This window comes from Pseudophryne corroboree, chromosome 6, assembly GCF_028390025.1.
Source record: "Pseudophryne corroboree isolate aPseCor3 chromosome 6, aPseCor3.hap2, whole genome shotgun sequence".
Classification (NCBI taxonomy): domain Eukaryota; kingdom Metazoa; phylum Chordata; class Amphibia; order Anura; family Myobatrachidae; genus Pseudophryne; species Pseudophryne corroboree.
The window spans coordinates 638,542,276-638,561,961 of NC_086449.1; the positions used below are offsets into that span (position 1 = coordinate 638,542,276).

Sequence of the window (19,686 nt, forward strand, 5' to 3'; positions counted from 1 at the left end):
TCAGGGGCTTTAAAACGCCCATTACCTCAGTCGGTCGACACAGACACAGACACGGACACTGACTCCAGTGTCGACGGTGAAGAAACAAACGTATTTTCCATTAGGGCCACACATGTTAAGGGCAACGAAGGAGGTGTTACATATTTCTGATACTACAAGTACCACAAAAAAGGGTATTATGTGGGGTGTGAAAAAACTGCCTGTAGTTTTTCCTAAATCAGATAAATTAAATGAAGTGTGTGATGATACGTGGGTTTCCCCCGATAAAAAATTAAAGGCGCTCACACGCTTATCAAAACAAGTGGCGTTACCGTCTCCAGATACGGCCGCCCTCAAGGAGCCAGCTAATAGGAGGCTGGAAAATATCCTAAAAAGTATATACACACATACTGGTGTTATACTGCGACCAGCGATCGCCTCAGCCTGGATGTGCAGCGCTGGGGTGGCTTGGTCGGATTCCCTGACTGAAAATATTGATACCCTTGACAGGGACAGTATTTTATTGACTATAGAGCATTTAAAGGATGCATTTCTATATATACGAGATGCACAGAGGGATATTTGCACTCTGGCATCAAGAGTAAGTGCGATGTCCATGTGTGCCAGAAGATGTTTATGGACACGACAGTGGTCAGGTGATGCAGATTCCAAACGGCACATGGAAGTATTGCCGTATAAAGGGGAGGAGTTATTTGGGGTCGGTCCATCGGACCTGGTGGCCACGGCAACAGCTGGAAAATCCACCTTTTTACCCCAAGTCACATCTCAGCAGAAAAAGACACCGTCTTTTCAGCCTCAGTCCTTTCGTCCCCATAAGGGCAAGCGGGCAAAAGGCCAGTCATATCTGCCCAGGGGTAGAGGAACGGAAGAAGACTGCAGCAGGCAGCCCCTTCCCAGGAACAGAAGCCCTCCACCGCTTCTGCCAAGTCCTCAGCATGACGCTGGGGCCGTACAAGCGGACTCAGGTGCGGTGGGGGGGGGTCGTCTCAAGAGTTTCAGCGCGCAGTGGGCTCACTCGCAAGTGGACCCCTGGATCCTACAAGTAGTATCCCAGGGGTACAGATTGGAAATTCGAGACGTCTCCCCCTCGCAGGTTCCTGAAATCTGCTTTACCAACGTCTCCCTCCGACAGGGAGGCATTATTGGAAACAATTCACAAGCTGTATTCCCAGCAGGTGATAATCAAAGTACCCCTCCTACAACAAGGAAAGGGGTATTATTCCACACTATTTGTGGTACTGAAGCCAGACGGCTCGGTGAGATCTATTCTAAATCTGAAATCTTTGAACACTTACATACAAAGTTTCAAATCAAGATGGAGTCACTCAGAGCAGTGATAGCGAACCAGGAAGAAGGGGACTATATGGTGTCCCTGGACATCAAGGATGCTTACCTCCATGTCCCAAATTGCCCTTCTCACCAAGGGTACCTCAAGTTCGTGGTACAGAACTGTCACTATCAGTTTCAGACGCTGCCGTTTGGATTGTCCACGGCACCCCGGGTCTTTACCAAGGTAATGGCTGAAATGATGATTCTTCTTCAAAGAAAAGGCGTCTTAATTATCCCTTACTTGGACGATCTCCTGATAAGGGCAAGGTCCAGAGAACAGTTGGAGGTCGGAGTAGCACTATCTCAAGTAGTTCTACGACAGCACGGGTGGATTCTAAATATTCCAAAATCGCAGCTGATTCCGACGACACGTCTGCTGTTACTAGGGATGATTCTGGACACAGTCCAGAAAAAGGTGTTTCTCCCGGAGGAGAAAGCCTGGGAGTTATCCGAGCTAGTTAGGAACCTCCTAGAACCAGGCCAAGTGTCAGTGCATCAATGCACAAGAGTCCTGGGAAAAATGGTGGCTTCTTACGAAGCGATTCCATTCGGCAGATTTCACGAAATAATTTTTCAGTGGGATCTGCTGGACGAATGGTCCGGATCGCATCTTCAGATGCATCAGCGGATAATCCTGTCTCCAAGGACAAGGGTGTCTCTTCTGTGGTGGCTGCAGAGTGCTCATCTACTAGAGGGCAGCAGATTCGGCATTCAGAACTGGGTCCTGGTGACCACGGTTGCCAGCCTGAGAGGCTGGGGAGCAGTCACACAGGGAAGAAATTTCCAAGGAGTGTGGTCAAGTCTGGAGACTTCTCTCCACATAAATATACTGGAGCTAAGGGCAATTTACAATGCTCTGAGCCTAGGAAGACCTCTGCTTCAAAGTCAACTGGTGCTGATCCAGTCGGACAACATCACGGCAGTCGCCCACGTAAACAGACAGGGCGGCACAAGAAGCAGGAGGGCAATGGCAGCAAGGATTCTTCGCTGGGCGAAAAATCATGTGATAACACTGTTAGCGGTGTTCATTCCGGGAGTGGACAACTGGGAAGCAGACTTCCTCAGCAGACACGACCTCCACCCGGGAGAGTGGAGACTTCATCTGGAAGTCTTCCACATGATTGTGAACCGTTGGGAAAGACCAAAGGTGGACATGATGGCGTCCCGTCTGAACAAAAAACTGGACAGGTATTGCGCCAGGTCAAGAGACCCTCAGGCAATAGCTGGGACGCTCTGGTAACACCGTGGGTGTACCAGTCGGTGTATGTGTTCCCTCCTCTGCCTCTCATACCCAAGGTACTGAGAATTATAAGAAGGAGAGGAGTAAGAACTATACTCGTGGCTCCGGATTGGCCAAGAAGGACTTGGTACCCGGAACTTCAAGAGATACTAAGAAGGGACTTGCTTCAGCAAGGATTATGTCTGTTCCAAGACTTACCGCGGCTGCGTTTGACGGCATGGCGGTTGAACGCCGGATCCTAAGGGAAAAAGGCATTCCGGAAGAGGTCATCCTTACCCTGGTCAGAGCCAGGAAGGAGGTGACCACACAACATTATCACCGCATTTAGCGAAAATATGTTGCATGGTGTGAGGCCAGGAAGGCCCCCACGGAGGAATTTCAACTCGGTCGATTCCTACATTTCCTGAAAACAGGAGTGTCTATGTGCCTCAAATTGGGGTCCATTAAGGTTCAAATTTCGGCCCTGTCGATTTTCTTCCAGAAAGAATTGGCTTCAGTTCCTGAAGTCCAGAAGTTTGTCAAGGGAGTACTGCATATACAACCCCCTTTTGTGCCTCCAGTGGCACTGTGGGATCTCAACGTAGTTCTGGGATTCCTCAAATCACATTGGTTTAAACCGCTCAAATCTGTGGATTTGAAATATCTCACATGGAAAGTGACCATGCTGTTGGCCCTGGCCTCGGGCCAGGCGAGTGTCAGAATTGGCGGCTTTGTCTCACAAAAGCCCATATCTGATTGTCCATTCGCACAGGGCAGAGCTGCGGACTCGTCCCCAGTTTCTCCCTAAGGTGGTGTCAGCGTTTCACCTGAACCAGCTTATTGTGGTACCTGCGGATACTAGGGACTTGGAGGACTCCAAGTTGCTAGATGTTGTCAGGGCCCTGAAAATATATGTTTCCAGGACGGCTGGAGTCAGGAAAACTGACTTGCTGTTATCCTGTATGCACCCAACAAACGGGGTGCTCTTGCTTCTAAGCAGACGATTGCTAGTTGGATGTGTAGTACAATTCAGCTTGCACATTCTGTGGCAGGCCTGCCACAGCCAAAATATGTAAATGCCCATTCCACAAGGAAGGTGGGCTCATCTTGGGCGGCTGCCCGAGGGGTCTCGGCTTTACAACTTGGCCGAGCTGCTACTTGGTCAGGGGCAAACACGTTTGCAAAATTCTACAAATTTGATACCCTGGCTGAGGAGGACCTGGAGTTCTCTCATTCGGTGCTGCAGAGTCATCCGCACTCTCCCGCCCGTTTGGGAGCTTTGGTATAATCCCCATGGTCCTTACGGAGTCCCCAGCATCCACTTAGGACGTCAGAGAAAATAAGAATTTACTTACCGATAATTCTATTTCTCGTAGTCCGTAGTGGATGCTGGGCGCCCATCCCAAGTGCGGATTGTCTGCAATACTCGTACATAGTTATTGTTAAACAAAAATCGGGTTATTATTGTTGTGAGCCATCTTTTCAGAGGCTCCGCTGTTATCATGCTGTTAACTGGGTTCAGATCACAAGTTGTACAGTGTGATTGGTGTGGCTGGTATGAGTCTTACCCGGGATTCAAAATCCTTCCTTATTGTGTACGCTCGTCCGGGCACAGTATCCTAACTGAGGCTTGGAGGAGGGTCATAGGGGGAGGAGCCAGTGCACACCACCTGATCCTAAAGCTTTTACTTTTGTGCCCTGTCTCCTGCGGAGCCGCTATTCCCCATGGTCCTTACGGAGTCCCCAGCATCCACTACGGACTACGAGAAATAGAATTATCGGTAAGTAAATTCTTATTATATATATATATATGTGTATATGTATATATATATATGTGTATATGTATATATATATATATATATATATATATATATATATATATGTGTATATGTATATATATATATATGTGTATATGTATATATATATATATATGTGTATATGTATATATATATATATATATATATATATATATGTGTGTATATGTATATATATGTGTGTATATGTATATGTGTATGTGTATATATGTGTATATGTATATATATATGTGTATATGTATATATATATGTGTATATGTATATATATATATGTGTATATGTATATATATATATATATATATGTGTATGTGTATGTGTATATATATATATAATTTGCCCAGATATCCTCACAACAGCATATGATGTAAATACAGTACAGACCCACAAAATGGCAGCACTCAGGGTTTTACAAACAGTCAAAACGTTGGATTATCTTAATCTGCTTGCAAGGAGCATCTGTTCTATTGAGAAGTCCCTGGAGCTGCACTGAGATAGTGAAACCTTTGCCTAACAATACCATGTATACAAACTTTGTTTCATGCATAAAATTATTACAAATATTTAGTTTAAAATTACCGTCTGGCTGTGTGTATGAGGTGTATATGAAACATAATGCTGTTTGTGTTTATCCTTTGGTCATATTTCCAAGATATCTTATTATAGTATGCAAATATTCCAAAATATGGCAAAATTACTTCTGATTCCAGACATTTTGGATATGTAGTGTTCACTCTAGGCTGTTTTAGCAGGGCGCCGCGCCCTGCCCGTTTTGTAGCAGGCAAAACCCGCCCTGCCCCTTTTGTGGCGCCCTGCTAGAACAGCCGCCCGCTTCCTGCCCTCCCGGCGTGTATAGATGCCGCGCGCATGCGCGCGGCATCCATTCACGCATTGGGAGAGAGCTGGGGGAAGCCCAGCACCGACGGAGGTGCTGGGCACGCCCCCAACAGTGACGTCGCCGGCCACAGACGCTCTCTATCAGGCCTGGCCAACCTGTGGCTCTCCAGATGTTGTGAAACTACACATACCAGCATGCCTTGCCACAGTTTTAGCATTCCCTAATAGCAAAACAGTGGCAAAGCATGATGGGACTTGTAGTTTTACAACAGCTGGAGAGCCACAGGTTGGCCAGGCCTGCTCTCTATAGTAGCGTCTGTGGGCCACCCCGCCCCCTAAAATGACGTGGGCGTGGCCACGCCCCCTAATTTGCGTGGCCGCGTCCCCATTTCGGCCGTGCACGCGCACATATGCCCCGGAGTCCGGCGCCATGCCCCTTTTCACTCCTAGAGTGAACACTAGATATGGGAGAGTCAAACTGTAGTTTGGTTGTCATTCATCAGGAGTATACCACACAAGAAGAAAGAATAATGATCATCCATATTTCCTTGCACTGCAAGTGTTAATGAAATAAAATGTACTGCGTCTCTCCAATATGTCAAATTGAGCCATGCTACTTTCCATTAGCCTGCACTTTCCATCTAGTGGGGTGTAGTATAGTTTGCTGGCGGGCGGGGTCCCGCTGACCAGCATACCGGCGCTGGAATCCTGACCGCCGGCATACCGACAGCTGGGCGAGTGCAAATGAGCACATTGTGGGCACGGTGGCGCACTACGCGCGCCATGCTATCTATTCTCCCTCCAGGGGGGGGGTCGTGGACCTCCAAGAGGGAGAAAAGATGTCTGTATGCCGGCGCCGGTATGGTGGTCGCCGGGAACCCGGCTGCCGGCAACCTGAAGACCACCCATCTAGTGTCCTGTGGACATCTAATGGATACTTGAACATACTGTGTTGCTATAAAATAATGGCACCCCAACATACTGTTTATTCTTCCTAGAAAGATTGTTTTCAGCAAGAATCTTGTTGTGTACCATAGTTCTGCTCACTTCTGTCCTCGATTAGTTGCCCTGTAATGAAATTATATGAAACCCGTTAGCTCTGCGGCATTGAATGGTGGCAGGTCATAGGATCATACCTGATATTAATAAAAAAAATCACTATCATGAAATTCAGCCTATGGAACAAAGAACATTGACTCCAGGGGACTGTGGTTTTGCTATAGATGCTATTTGGATTTTGCAGTGATTGTTTTGGAATTTGCTAACATGACAACCTGGTGCTCCTACTTTCTAGATGCAACCTTATGTTATTGATGAGTATTCCTGTAGATATTTATTGCTTTTCTGTTTGTGTTGTTTTTCCAGTGCACTTTGCATATGTAAGCTAATATTTTTCATGTTCTTTTCCCCTGCTTCTATTAGGTGCAAGTGCGGGAAGGCCAAACTCTCAGAAGCATGTTTGAAGCGCAGGCGTTCATTCTGCACACAATCGGAGTGGTGGTGATAAGTGGTATGATATTTCCTTATAATACTATAGTAGAATAGTAATGCATGACATCAGGGCGTTATACAGTTTCTTCTAATAATGCTAGACACTAGGTATAAGCTGTATTTACTAGCCAATCTCCCCCTTGGTGGTGGCTAAAGATGGGTGCAAACACTTTTTGGCATTTTGAGTATCTGAAGAGGACTAACACCTTTTAAAGCGTAAGTCCAGAAGTGATTTCTATGCAAACGTCAAGTTGTGCCTTCTAAGAAAATATTATGAAACTTATTTTAATATAAAATAAGCAACATTAACCACTGTCCGTCACACACATAACAGACTTAAAAGGAATTTAGCCCAATCTTAAGATCTGTGAGGGCACTATATAATATTTTGGTAACTTGTCACAAAGGGAATCACCAATCGGGAGAAGCCACGCAATTTCCAAATAACTTACTAGCTTTTTTGCTAGGATAAGGCTGTTACAGTCCTGACAGAATGGTGGAGCAGGTGATTAAAAATAACGTGTGTGTATACATTAAGGGTCATATGTATCAAAGCTTGGACAGCTATAAAGTGGAGAGGGATGAACTACCAGCCAGTCCGCTCCTGTCTTTTTCAAAAACAGCCTGTAACATGACAGAATCTCTCTCCAAGCTTTGATACATTTGCCCTTTATGTGTGAGGGAATCAGTAATGTACTCTGCTGTAAAGGGACTATTCCATCTGTGTGTGTTCTGTCACATGTTATATGCCAAACAATCCTAGAAATAACATGTACATTTAAGTGGGTACTACATTGTCACAAGGGGCAATGGTACAAACCCAGCTGTGCATGCTCTCCTTAATGAATCGAGGAACCTAATTCTGATGCTCGTTTGTTCCATTAGATACATTCTGTATTATTGTATCTAACAAGTAGATGACATTTGGGCTGCACATATCACAGCTGCTTTTATTATTGTGATTTGTCCACAAAGGTGGATATACCCTTTTAGCACTGCGCACCTATGCATACTGCAATGTAATTATTTGTATGTCATTTCAATATTTTTTTCTTTATTTATTACATTTTGTAAAACTATTTTGCCCAAAAAGACTAGATGTTGTTGTTTTTTTGCAGTATATGCATGGGCGCCAGCCCTTCTGCATGAGGTCCTAGTCCTTGTGTTGCAATTTGGTAGCTTCTACAACTGTCGTCCCCGTACGTACACGATTGTCTGACTAAACATAAGTTAAAGATGATCTGATCTGTGACATCTGTTTATTTGGCAACTTGGCAAATATGTATGATCAAATTGTGTGTTTGGGACATATTTTTTTTCTATCTATCGCTTGCCCTTTAGACACTTATTAAACACGTATAAACTTTAATCCATTTATTTAAGGTGCGCACACACCAGAACGATATCAGCTCGATGTGCCCAATTCAGATAAATTGTTCACGATATCATCCAGGGTGTATGCACAATGTTGCTGACTATGCATGGTCCTGCGCATTGTCAGTGGCATCGTCTGTTGGATATGCATGCAGGTCCGACGGGTAACATCGTCTGCGAGGGCCATGCTGCCGAATGCAGCATGGTCTCTGCTCATCTCCCTGACCCCTGTCCCCCTGCCGCCGCCATCGCTCCCGTCACCAGCAAGTGTTTATACATTTGCCGATGTCTGGTACCATCGCAGACAATATTACATCTTAGCGATATCGTTCTGGTGTGTACACACCTTTTAGAGTTAGTTGAGTGTTGTGTTTATTTCTCTTACGTCCTAGAGGATGCTGGGGACTCCGTAAGGACCATGGGGAATAGACGGGCTTCACTGGAGACATAAGCACTAAAAAGAACTTTAGGTATGGGTGTGCACTGACTCCTCCCTCTATGCCCCTCCTCCAGACCTCAGTTTAATACTGTGCCCAGAGGAGACTGGGTGCACTACAGGGAGCTCTCCTGAGCTTCCTGATAAAGTATTTTGTCAGGTTTTTTATTTTCAGGGAGACCTGCTGGCAACAGGCTCCCTGCATCGTGGGACTGAGGAGAGAGAAGCAGACCTACTTAACTGCTAGGCTCTGCTTCTTAGGCTACTGGACACCATTAGCTCCAGAGGGAGTCAGAACGCAGGTCTCCCCTAGCGGTTCGTCCCGGAGCCGCGCCGCCATCCTCCTCGCAGAGCCGGAAGAGAGAAGCCGGGTGAGTATAGGAAGGCAGAAGACTTCAAAGGCGGCAGAATACTTCAGAGCTTCACTGAGGTAACACGCAGCGGTAACGCTGCGCGCCATTGCTCCCACACTGAACACACACAGCGCACACTGTTGGGTGCAGGACGCGGGGTGGGGGGGGCGCCCTGGGCAGCAATGTATACCTCTAGGACTGGCTGTAAGGAGATATACATTTATTTGTGTTTTTTTGAGTCTCCCCGCCAGTTTGTTCAAAGAGCGGGACCGAAGCCCGCCACTGAGGGGGCGGGGCTTCTCCCTCAGCACTCACCAGCGCCATTTTCTTCACAAGCACACGCTGAGAAGCTGGCTCCCCGGACTCTCCCCTGCTGATCTCCGGTGACAGAGGGTTTTAAAGAAGGGGGGGCACATAATTTGGTGCAGTGAATAGCGCTGTATCTGGGTCATTTTTTTCTGTTTCCCAGGGTTATTGGCGCTGGGTGTGTGCTGGCATACTCTCTCTCTCTGTCTCTCCAAAGGGCCTGGTGGGGAAACTGTCTCCAGATAGAGTTTTCCCTGAGTGTGTGGTGTCAGTACGTGCGTGTCGGCATGTCTGAAGCGGAAGGCTCTCCTAGGGATGAGGTGGAGCGCATGAGTGTGGTGTCTCCGTCTGCAACGCCGACACATGACTGGATGGATATGTGGAATATTTTAAATGCAAATGTGAATTTATTGCACAAACCTTTGGACAAAGCAGTGTCCAGGGACAGTACAGAGGGTCATACCCTGCCTTTCCCTATGTCACAGGGGCCTTCTGGGTCTCAAAAACGGCCAGTGTCTCCGGTAGTTGACACAGTTACCGACACAGATTCTGATTCCAGTGTCGATTATGATGATGCGAGGTTGCAGCCAAAATTGGCAAAGAGTATTCAGTATATGATTATTGCTATAAAGGATGTGCTGCATATTATAGATGACCTCGCGGTGCCCAATCCAAAAATCCACATGTTTAAAGAAAAGAAGCCTGAGGTTACTTTTCCACCTTCTTTTGAATTAAATGAGTTATTTGAAAGTGCTTGGGAAACTCCAGACAAGAAACTGCAGATTCCCAAGAGGATTCTTATGGCGTATCTTTTCCTGATCAAGGACAGGATACGGTGGGAATCCTCCCCAAGGGTGGACAAGGCGTTGACACGCCTTTACAAAAAGGTGGCGCTACCGTCTCAGGATACCGCTGCCCTCAGGGATCCTGCTGACCGCAAGCAGAAAACTACCTTAAAGTCAATTTACACACATACCGGTACGTTACTCAGACCGGCAATAGCTTCGGCTTGGGTTTGTAGCGCTGTAATAGCGTGGACGATACCTTATCTGCTGATATGGATAAGGAAACTATTTTATTGACCCTGGGCCATATTAAGGATGCGGTCCTTTATATGAGAGAGGCTCAGAGGGATATAGGCTTACTGGGGTCCAGAGCAAACGCTATGGCTATTTCTCTGACGTCCTAGTGGATGCTGGGAACTCCGTAAGGACCATGGGGAATAGCGGCTCCGCAGGAGACTGGGCACAACTAAAGAAAGCTTTAGGACTACCTGGTGTGCACTGGCTCCTCCCACTATGACCCTCCTCCAGACCTCAGTTAGAATCTTGTGCCCGGCTGAGCTGGATGCACACTAGGGGCTCTCCTGAGCTCCTAGAAAAAGAAAGTTTATTTTAGGTTTTTTATTTTCAGTGAGATCTGCTGCCAACAGACTCACTGCTACGAGGGACTAAGGGGAGAAGAAGCGAACCTACCTGCTTGCAGCTAGCTTGGGCTTCTTAGGCTACTGGACACCATTAGCTCCAGAGGGATCGAACACAGGGCCCGACCTCGATCGTCCGGTCCCGGAGCCGCGCCGCCGTCCCCCTTACAGAGCCAGAAGCAAGAAGATGGTCCGGAAAATCGGCGGCAGAAGACTTCGGTCCTCAACAAGGTAGCGCACAGCACTGCAGCTGTGCGCCATTGCTCCTCATGCACACCTCACACTCCGGTCACTGATGGGTGCAGGGCGCTGGGGGGGGGGGGGGGGGGGGCGCGCCCTGAGCAGCAATATTAACACCTTGGCTGGCAAAATAATCACAATAAATAGTCCTAGAGGCTATATATGTGAAAAATACCCCTGCCAGAGATCCATAAAAAAGCGGGAGAAGCCTGCCGAAAAAGGGGTGGGGCTATCTCCCTCAGCACACTGGCGCCATTTTCTCTTCACAGTGCAGCTGGAAGACAGCTCCCCAGGCTCTCCCCTGTAGTTTTCAGGCTCAAAGGGTTAAAAAGGGAGGGGGGGCACTAAATTTAGGCGCAAATCTGTGTATTATAGCAGCTATAAGGGAAAAATCACTGTGGGTAGTGTGAATCCCTGCATTATATAGCGCTCTGGTGTGTGCTGGCATACTCTCTCTCTGTCTCCCCAAAGGACTTTGTGGGGTCCTGTCCTCAGTCAGAGCATTCCCTGTGTGTGTGCGGTGTGTCGGTACGGCTGTGTCGACATGGATGATGAGGCTTATGTGGAGGCGGAGCAGATGCCGATAAATGTGATGTCGCCCCCTGTGGGGCCGACACCAGAGTGGATGGATAGGTGGAAGGTATTAACAGACAGTGTCAACTCCTTACATAAAAGGCTGGATGACGTAACAGCTGTGGGACAGCCGGCTTCTCAGCCCGCGCCTGCCCAGGCGTCTCAAAGGCCATCAGGGGCTCAAAAACGCCCGCTACCTCAGATGGCAGACACAGATGTCGACACGGAGTCTGACTCCAGTGTCGACGAGGTTGAGACATATACACAATCCACTAGGAACATCCGTTGCATGATCTAGGCAATAAAAATAAATGTGTTACACATTTCTACCCAAGTACCACAAAAAAGGGGTTTTATGTTGGGGAGAAAAAGCAGCCAGTGTTTTGTTCCCCCATCAGATGAGTGAATGAAGTGTGTGAAGAAGCGTGGGTTCCCCCGATAAGAAACTGGTAATTTCTAAAAAGTTACTGATGGCGTACCCTTTCCCGCCAGAGGATAGGTCACGTTGGTAGATATCCCCTAGGGTGGATAAGGCGCTCACACGTTTGTCAAAAAAGGTGGCACTGCCGTCTTAGGATACGGCCACTTTGAAGGAGCCTGCTGATAAAAAGCAGGAGGCTATCCTGAAGTCTGTATATACACACTCGGGTACTATACTGAGACCTGCAATTGCCTCAGCATGGATAGTGCTGCTGCAGCGTGGTCTTCAGGACAGGGATACTATTTTGCTAACCATAGAGCATATTAAAGATGTCGTCTTATATATGAGGGATGCACAGAGGGATATTTGCCGGCTGGCATCCAGAATTAATGCAATGTCCATTCTGCCAGGACGGTATTAGGGACCCGGCAGTGGACAGGCGATGCTGACTTTAGAAGGCACATGAAGATTCTGCCTGATAAGGGTGAGGAATTGTTTGGGGATGGTCTCTGGGACCTCGTATCCACAGCAACAGCTGGGAAGAAAAAAATTTACCTCAAGTTTCCTCACAGCCTAAGAAAGCACCGTATTATAAGGTACAGTCCTTTCGGCTTCAGAAAAGCAAGCGGGTCAAAGGCGCTTCCCTTCTGCACAGAGACAAGGGAAGAGGGAAAAAGCTGCACCAGACAGCCAGTTCCCAGGATCAAAAATCTTCCCCCGCTTCCTCTGAGTCCACCGCATGACGCTGGGGCTCCACAGGTGGAGCCAGGTGCGGTGGGGGCGCGTCTCGGGAACTTCAGCGACCAGTGGGCTCGCTCACAGGTGGATCCCTGGGTTCTGCAAGTAGTATCACAGGGATACAAGCTGGAGTTCGAGGCGACTCCCCCTCGCCGTTACCTCAAATCAGCCTTGCCTGCTGCCCTCGAGGGGTGGTAGTACTGGCGGCAATTCACAAGCTGTACTTCCAGCAGGTGATAATCAAGGTACCCCTCCTTCAACAATGTTTGTGGTACCGAAACCAGACTGTTCGGTGAGACCCATTCTAAAATTGAAATCCTTGAACACTTATATACGAAGGTTCAAGTTCAAAATGGAATCGCTCAGGGCGGTTATTGCAAGCCTGGACGAAGGGGATTACATGGTATCACTGGACATCAAGGATGCTTACCTGCATGTCCCCATTTACCCTCCTCACCAGGAGTACCTCAAAATTGTGGTACAGGACTGTCATTACCAATTCCAGACGTTGCCGTTGGTCTGTCCCCGGCACCGAGGGTATTTACCAAGGTAATGGCCGAAATGATGATACTCCTTCGAAAAAAGGGAGTTATAATTATCCCGTACTTGGACGATCTCCTTATAAAGGCGAGGTCCAGGGAGCAGTTGTTCGTCGGAGTAGCACTACCTCGGGAAGTGCTACAACAGCACGGCTGGATTCTGAATAGTCCAAAGTCGCAGCTGGTTCCTACGACGTGTCTACTGTTCCTGGGTATGGTTTTGGACACAGAACAGGAAAAAAGGGTTTCTCCCGGAGGAGAAGGCCATGGAGTTGTCATCTCTAGTCAGAGACCTCCTAATACAAATACAGGTGTCAGTGCATCAATGCACGCGAGTCCTGGGAAAGATAGTAGCTTCTTACGAAGAAATTCCATTCGGCAGGTTCCATGCAAGGATCTTCCAGTGGGATCTGTTGGACAAGTGGTCCGGGTCGCATCTTCAGATGCATCGGCTGATAACTCTGTCTCCAAGAGCCAGGGTGTCGCTGTTGTGGTGGCTGCAGAGTGCTCATCTTCTAGAGGGCCGCAGATTCGGCATACAGGACTGGGTCCTGGTGACCACGGATGCCAGCCTTCGAGGCTGGGGGGCAGTCGCACAGGGAAGAAACTTCCAAGGACTATGGACAAGTCAGGAGACTTCCCTACACAAAAATATTCTGGGACTAAGGGCCATTCACAGTGCCCTAAGTCAGGCTAGACCCCTGCTTCAACACCAGCCGGTGCTGATCCAGTCAGACAACATCACGGCGGTCGCCCTTGTAAACCAGCAGGGCGGCACAAGAAGCAGGATGGCGATGGCAGAAGCCACAAGGATTTTCCGATGGGCGGAAAATCATGTGTTAGCACTGTCAGCAGTGTTCATTCCCGGAGTGGACAACTGGGAAGCAGACTTTCTCAGCAGGCACGACCTCCACCCGGGAGAGTGGGGACTTCATCCAGAAGTCTTCAAAATGATTGTACACCATTGGGAAAGGCCACAGGTGGACATGATGGCGTCCCGCCTCAACGAAAAGCTAAAAAGATTTTGCGCCAGGTCAAGGGACCCTCAGGCGATAGCTGTGGACGCTCTGGTAACAACGTGGGTGTACAAGTCGGTGTATGTGTTCCCTCCTCTGCCTCTCATACCCAAGGTACTGCGAATAATAAGAAGGAGAGGAGTAAGAACTATATTCGTGGTTCCGGATTGGCCAAGAAGAGCTTGGTACCCAGAACTTCAAGAAATGATCTCAGAGGACCCATGGCCTCTGCCGCTCAGACAGGACCTGCTGCAGCAGGGGCCCTGCCTGTTTCAAGACTTACCACGGCTGTGTTTGACGGCATGGCGGTTGAACACCGGATCCTAAAGGAAAAAGGCATTCCGGAGGAAGTCATTCCTACGCTGATTAAGGCTAGGAAAGATGTGATCGCAAAATATTATAACTGCATATGGCAAAAATATGTTGCTTGGTGTGAGGCCAGGAAGGCCCCAACGGAGGAATTTCAACTGGGTCGATTTCTGCACTTCCTACAGTCAGGAGTGACTATGGGCCTAAAATTGGGTTCCATTAAGGTCCAGATTTCGGCTCTGTACATTTTCTTCCAAAAAGAACTGGCTTCACTGCCTAAAGTTCAGACTTTTGTTAAGGGAGTGCTGCATATTCAGCCCCCGTTTGTGCCTCTAGTGGCACCGTGGGATCTCAACGTGGTGTTGGATTCCTGAAGTCGCATTGGGTTGAGCCACTTAAATCCGTAGAGCTAAAATACCTCACGTGGAAAGTGGTCATGCTGTTGGCCAGGCGTGTATCAGAATTGGCGGCTTTGTCATGCAAAAGCCCCTATCTGATTTTCATATGGATAGGGCGGAATTGAGGACTCGTTCCCAATTCCTTCCTAAGGTGGTATCCGCTTTTCATGTGAACCAACCTATTGTGGTGCCTGCGGCTACGGGGGACTTGGAGGACTCCAAGTTACTGGACGTAGTCAGGGCCCTGAAAATCTATGTTTCCAGGACGGCTGGAGTCAGGAAAACTGACTCGCTATTTATCCTGTATGCACCCAACAAGCTGGGTGCTCCTGCTTCTAAGCAGACTATTCCGCGCTGGATCTGTAGCACGATTCAACTTGCACATTCTGTGGCTGGACTGCCGCACCCTAAATCTGTAAAAGCCCATTCCACGAGGAAAGTGGGCTCTTTTTGGGCGGCTGCCCAAGGGGTCTCGGCTTTACAACTTTGCCGAGCTGTTACTTGGTCGGGTTCAAACAACTTTGCAAGAGTCTACAAGTTTGATACCCTGGCTGAGGAGGACCTTGAGTTTGCTCATTCGGTGCTGCAGAGTCTTCCGCACTCTCCCGCCCGTTTGGGAGCTTTGGTATAATCCCCATGGTCCTTACGGAGTTCCCAGCATCCACTAGGACGTCAGAAAATAAGATTTTACTCACCGGTAAATCTATTGATCCGTATCCGTAGTGGATACTGAACGCCCATCCCAAGTGCGGATTGTCTGCAGTACTTGTATATAGTTATTGCCTAACTAAAGGGTTATTGTTATGAGCCATCTGTTACTGAGGCTCAGTTATATTTCATACTGTTAACTGGGTATAATATCACGAGTTATACGGTGTGATTGGTGTGGCTGGTATGAGTCTTACCCGGGATTCAAAATCCTTCCTTATTGTGTCAGCTCTTCCGGGCACAGTATCCTAACTGAGGTCTGGAGGAGGGTCATAGTGGGAGGAGCCAGTGCACACCAGGTAGTCCTAAAGCTTTCTTTAGTTGTGCCCAGTCTCCTGCGGAGCCGCTATTCCCCATGGTCCTTACGGAGTTCCCAGCATCCACTACGGACTACGAGAAATAGATTTACCGGTGAGTAAAATCTTATTTTCTGCTAGGCGAGCACTGTGGACCTGACAGTGGTCGGGTGATGCCGACTCAAAACGGCATATGGAGGTGTTGCCTTACAAGGGTGAGGAGTTGTTTGGGGAAGGTCTCGCGGACCTAGTTTCCACAGCTACTGCAGGTAAATCAACTTTTTTACCTTATGTTTCCTCACAGCCTAAGAAAGCGCCACATTATCAGATGCAGTCCTTTCGGCCGCATAAATCCAAGAGAGCTCGGGGATCTTCCTTTCTTGCCAGAGGTAAGGGCAAGGGGAAAAAGCTGCCAACTACAGCCAGTTCCCAGGAACAAAAGTCCTCCCCGGCCTCTACTAAATCCACCGCATGACGCTGGGGCTCCGCGGGTGGAGTCCGCTCCTGTGGTGGCACGTCTTCGTCTTTTCAGCCAGGTCTGGGTTCATTCTCAGGTGGACCCCTGGGCAATAGACATTGTTTCCCAGGGGTACAAGCTGGAATTCGAAGAGGTGCCTCCTCGCCGGTTTTTCAAATCGGCACTGCCGACTTCTTCCCCAGAGAGGGAGGTGGTTTTGGCAGCAATTCAAAAGTTGTACCTTCAACAAGTGGTGGTCAAAGTTCCCCTGCAGCAGCAGGGGATGGGCTATTACTCAACCTTGTTTGTGGTTCCGAAACCGGATGGTTCGGTCAGACCCATTCTGAATTTAAAATCCTTAAACCTATACTTAAGGAGATTCAAGTTCAAGATGGAATCGCTCAGGGCGGTCATTGCAAGTCTGGAAGAGGGAGATTATATGGTGTCCCTAGACATAAAGGATGCATACCTTCATGTCCCCATTTATCAACCTCATCAGGCGGTCCTGAGATTTGTGGTGCAGGATTGTCACTACCAATTTCAGACGTTGCCGTTTGGGCTTTCTACGGCCCCGAGAATTTTTACCAAATTAATGGCAGAGATGATGGTGCTCCTGCGCAAGCAGGGTGTCACAATTTTCCCATACTTGGACGATCTCCTGATAAAAGCGAGATCGAGAGAACAGTTGCTGGACAGCGTATCACTCTCCCTGAGGGTGTTGCAACAACACGGTTGGATTCTCAATCTACCGAAATCACAGTAAATTGTAACGACCAGATTGCCTTTTTTAGGTATGATTCTGGACACGGAACAAGAGAGGGTCTTTCTCCCGACGGAAAAGGCCCAGGAACTTCAGAGCTTGGTCAGGGACCTGTTGAAGCAAGACAGGGTGTCGGTACATCACTGCACTCGAGTGCTGGGAAAAATGGTGGCGTCTTACGAGGCCATTCCATTCGGCAGGTTCCATGCCAGGACCTTTCAGTGGGACCTTCTGGACAAGTGGTCCGGGTCACATCTACAGATTAATCAGATGATCCGCCTGTCGCCCAGGGCCAGGGTTTCTCTCCTGTGGTGGCTGCAGAGTGCTCACCTTCTAGAGCAGGGATGGGGAACCTTCGGCCCTCCAGCTGCTGTTGAACTACACATCCCAGCATGCCCTACAACAGTTTTAGCATGACCAAATAGCAAAACTGTAGCAAGGCATGGTGGTATGTGTAGTTCAACAACAGCTGGAGGGCCGTAGGTTCCCCATCACTGTTCTAGAGGGTCGCAGGTTCGGCATCCAGGACTGGGTGCTGGTGACCACAGACGCGAGCCTCCGAGGATGGGGAGCAGTCACACAGGGGAGAAATTTCCAAGGTCTGTGGTCAAGCCAGGAGGCTTGTCTTCATATCAACATTCTGGAATTAAGGGCCATATACAACGGCCTTCGTCAGGCGCAGACCTTGCTTCAAGGTCTACCGGTTCTGATTCAGTCAGACAACATCACAGCAGTGGCTCATGTAAACCGCCAAGGCGGCACAAGGAGCAGAATGGCAATGGCAGAAGTCTCAAGTATTCTTCGTTGGGCGGAGAGTCATGTAAGCGCTCTGACAGCAGTCTTTATTCCGGGAGTGGACAACTGGGAAGCAGACTTCCTAAGCAGACACGATCTGCATCCAGGAGAGTGGAAACTTCATCAAGAAGTCTTCGCAGAGATTGCAAGTCAGTGGGGACTGCCTCAAATAGACATGATGGCTTCACGTCTCAACAAAAAACTTCAGAGATATTGCGCCAGGTCAAGGGACCCTCAGGCGTTTGCAGTGGACGCACTGGTGACACCGTGGGTGTTTCAGTCGGTCTATGTGTTCCCTCCTCTCATCTCAAAGATACTGAGAATCATAAGACGAAGAGGAATTCAGGCAATTCTCATTGTTCCAGATTGGCCTAGAAGGGCCTGGTATCCGAATCTGCAGGAAATGCTCACCGAAGATCCGTGGCCTCTTCCTCTCAGGGAGGACCTGTTACAACAAGGCCCCTGTCCGTTCCAGGACTTACCGCACTGCGTTTGACGGCATGGCGGTTGAACGCAGGATCCTAGCGGAGAAGGGCATTCTGGATGAGGTCATCCCTATTCTGATAAAGGCTAGGAAGGAGGTGACATCGAAACATTATCACCGTATCTGGAGGAAGTATGTGTCTTGGTGCGAAGCCAAGACTGCTCCTCCGGCAGAATTCCATCTGGGCCGTTTTCTCCACTTCCTACAAACTGGAGTGAATTTGGGCCTAAAATTTAGGCTCCATTAAGGTTCATATTTCGGCCCTATCCATTTTCTTTCAAAAGGAATTGGCTTCTCTTCCAGAAGTCCAGACTTTCGTGAAAGGGGTGCTGCATATCCAGCCTCCTTTTGTGCCTCCGGTGGCACCATGGGACCTTAACGTGGTGTTACGGTTCCTTAAGTCTCACTGGTTTGAGCCTCTTCAGACAGTTGAATTAAAGTATCTCACTTGGAAAGTGGTCATGTTATTGGCCTTGGCTTCGGCACGGCGTGTGTCGGAGTTGGCGGCTTTGTCTCACAAAAGCCCTTATCTGATTTTCCATGTGGATAGAGCTGAGTTGCGGACTCTTCCTCAATTTTTGCCTAAGGTGGTTTCTTCTTTTCATATGAACCAACCTATTGTGATGCCTGTGGTTACAAGAGACGTGGAGGATTCCGAGTCCCTGGATGTGGTCAGGGCATTTAAAATTTATGTGGCCAGAACGGCTCGGGTTAGGAAAACAGAGGCCCTGTTTATCCTATATGCAGCCAACAAGGTTGGCGCTCCTGCGTCTAAACAGACTATTGCTCGCTGGATCTGTAACACGATTCAGCAGGCCTATTCTACGGCTGGATTGTCGGTAAAGGCCCATTGCACTAGGAAGGTGGGCTCTTCTTGGGCGGCTGCCCGAGGCGTCTCGGCGTTACAACTTTGCCGAGCAGCAACTTGGTCGGGTTCAAACACTTTTGCCAAATTCTACAAGATTGATACCCTGGCTGAGGAGGACCTCATGTTTGCTCATTCGGTGCTGCAGAGTCATCCGCACTCTCCCGCCCGTTTTGGAGCTTTGGTATAATCCCCATGGTCCTTACGGAGTCCCCAGCATCCTCTAGGACGTAAGAGAAAATAAGATTTTAAACCTACCGGGAAAATCTTTTTCTCCTAGTCCGTAGAGGATGCTGGGCGCCCGTCCCAGTGCGGACTACATTCTGCAAGACTTGTATATAGTTATTGCTTCCATAAGGGTTATGTTACAGTTTTGATCAGTCTCTGACTGATACTGTTTGGTTTCATACTGTTAACTGGTTCGTATATTCCATGTTATACGGTGTGAATGGTGTGGCTGGTATGAATCTTGCCCATGGATTTACAAAATCCTTTCCTCGTACTGTCC

General features: G+C 48.4%; 1 protein-coding gene across 2 annotated transcripts in view; it reads left to right on the forward strand.

Moving 5' to 3' along the window:
• Positions 1–19,686, forward strand: part of AFF4 (ALF transcription elongation factor 4) — a 252,605-nt gene that overhangs the window by 81,408 nt on the left and 151,511 nt on the right. For both annotated transcript variants that reach the window (XM_063928161.1, XM_063928157.1), the window contains exon 2: positions 6,619–6,706. The gene's annotated coding sequence lies outside the window, so the exon portion shown is untranslated. The remainder of the gene's footprint in view (positions 1–6,618; positions 6,707–19,686) is intronic.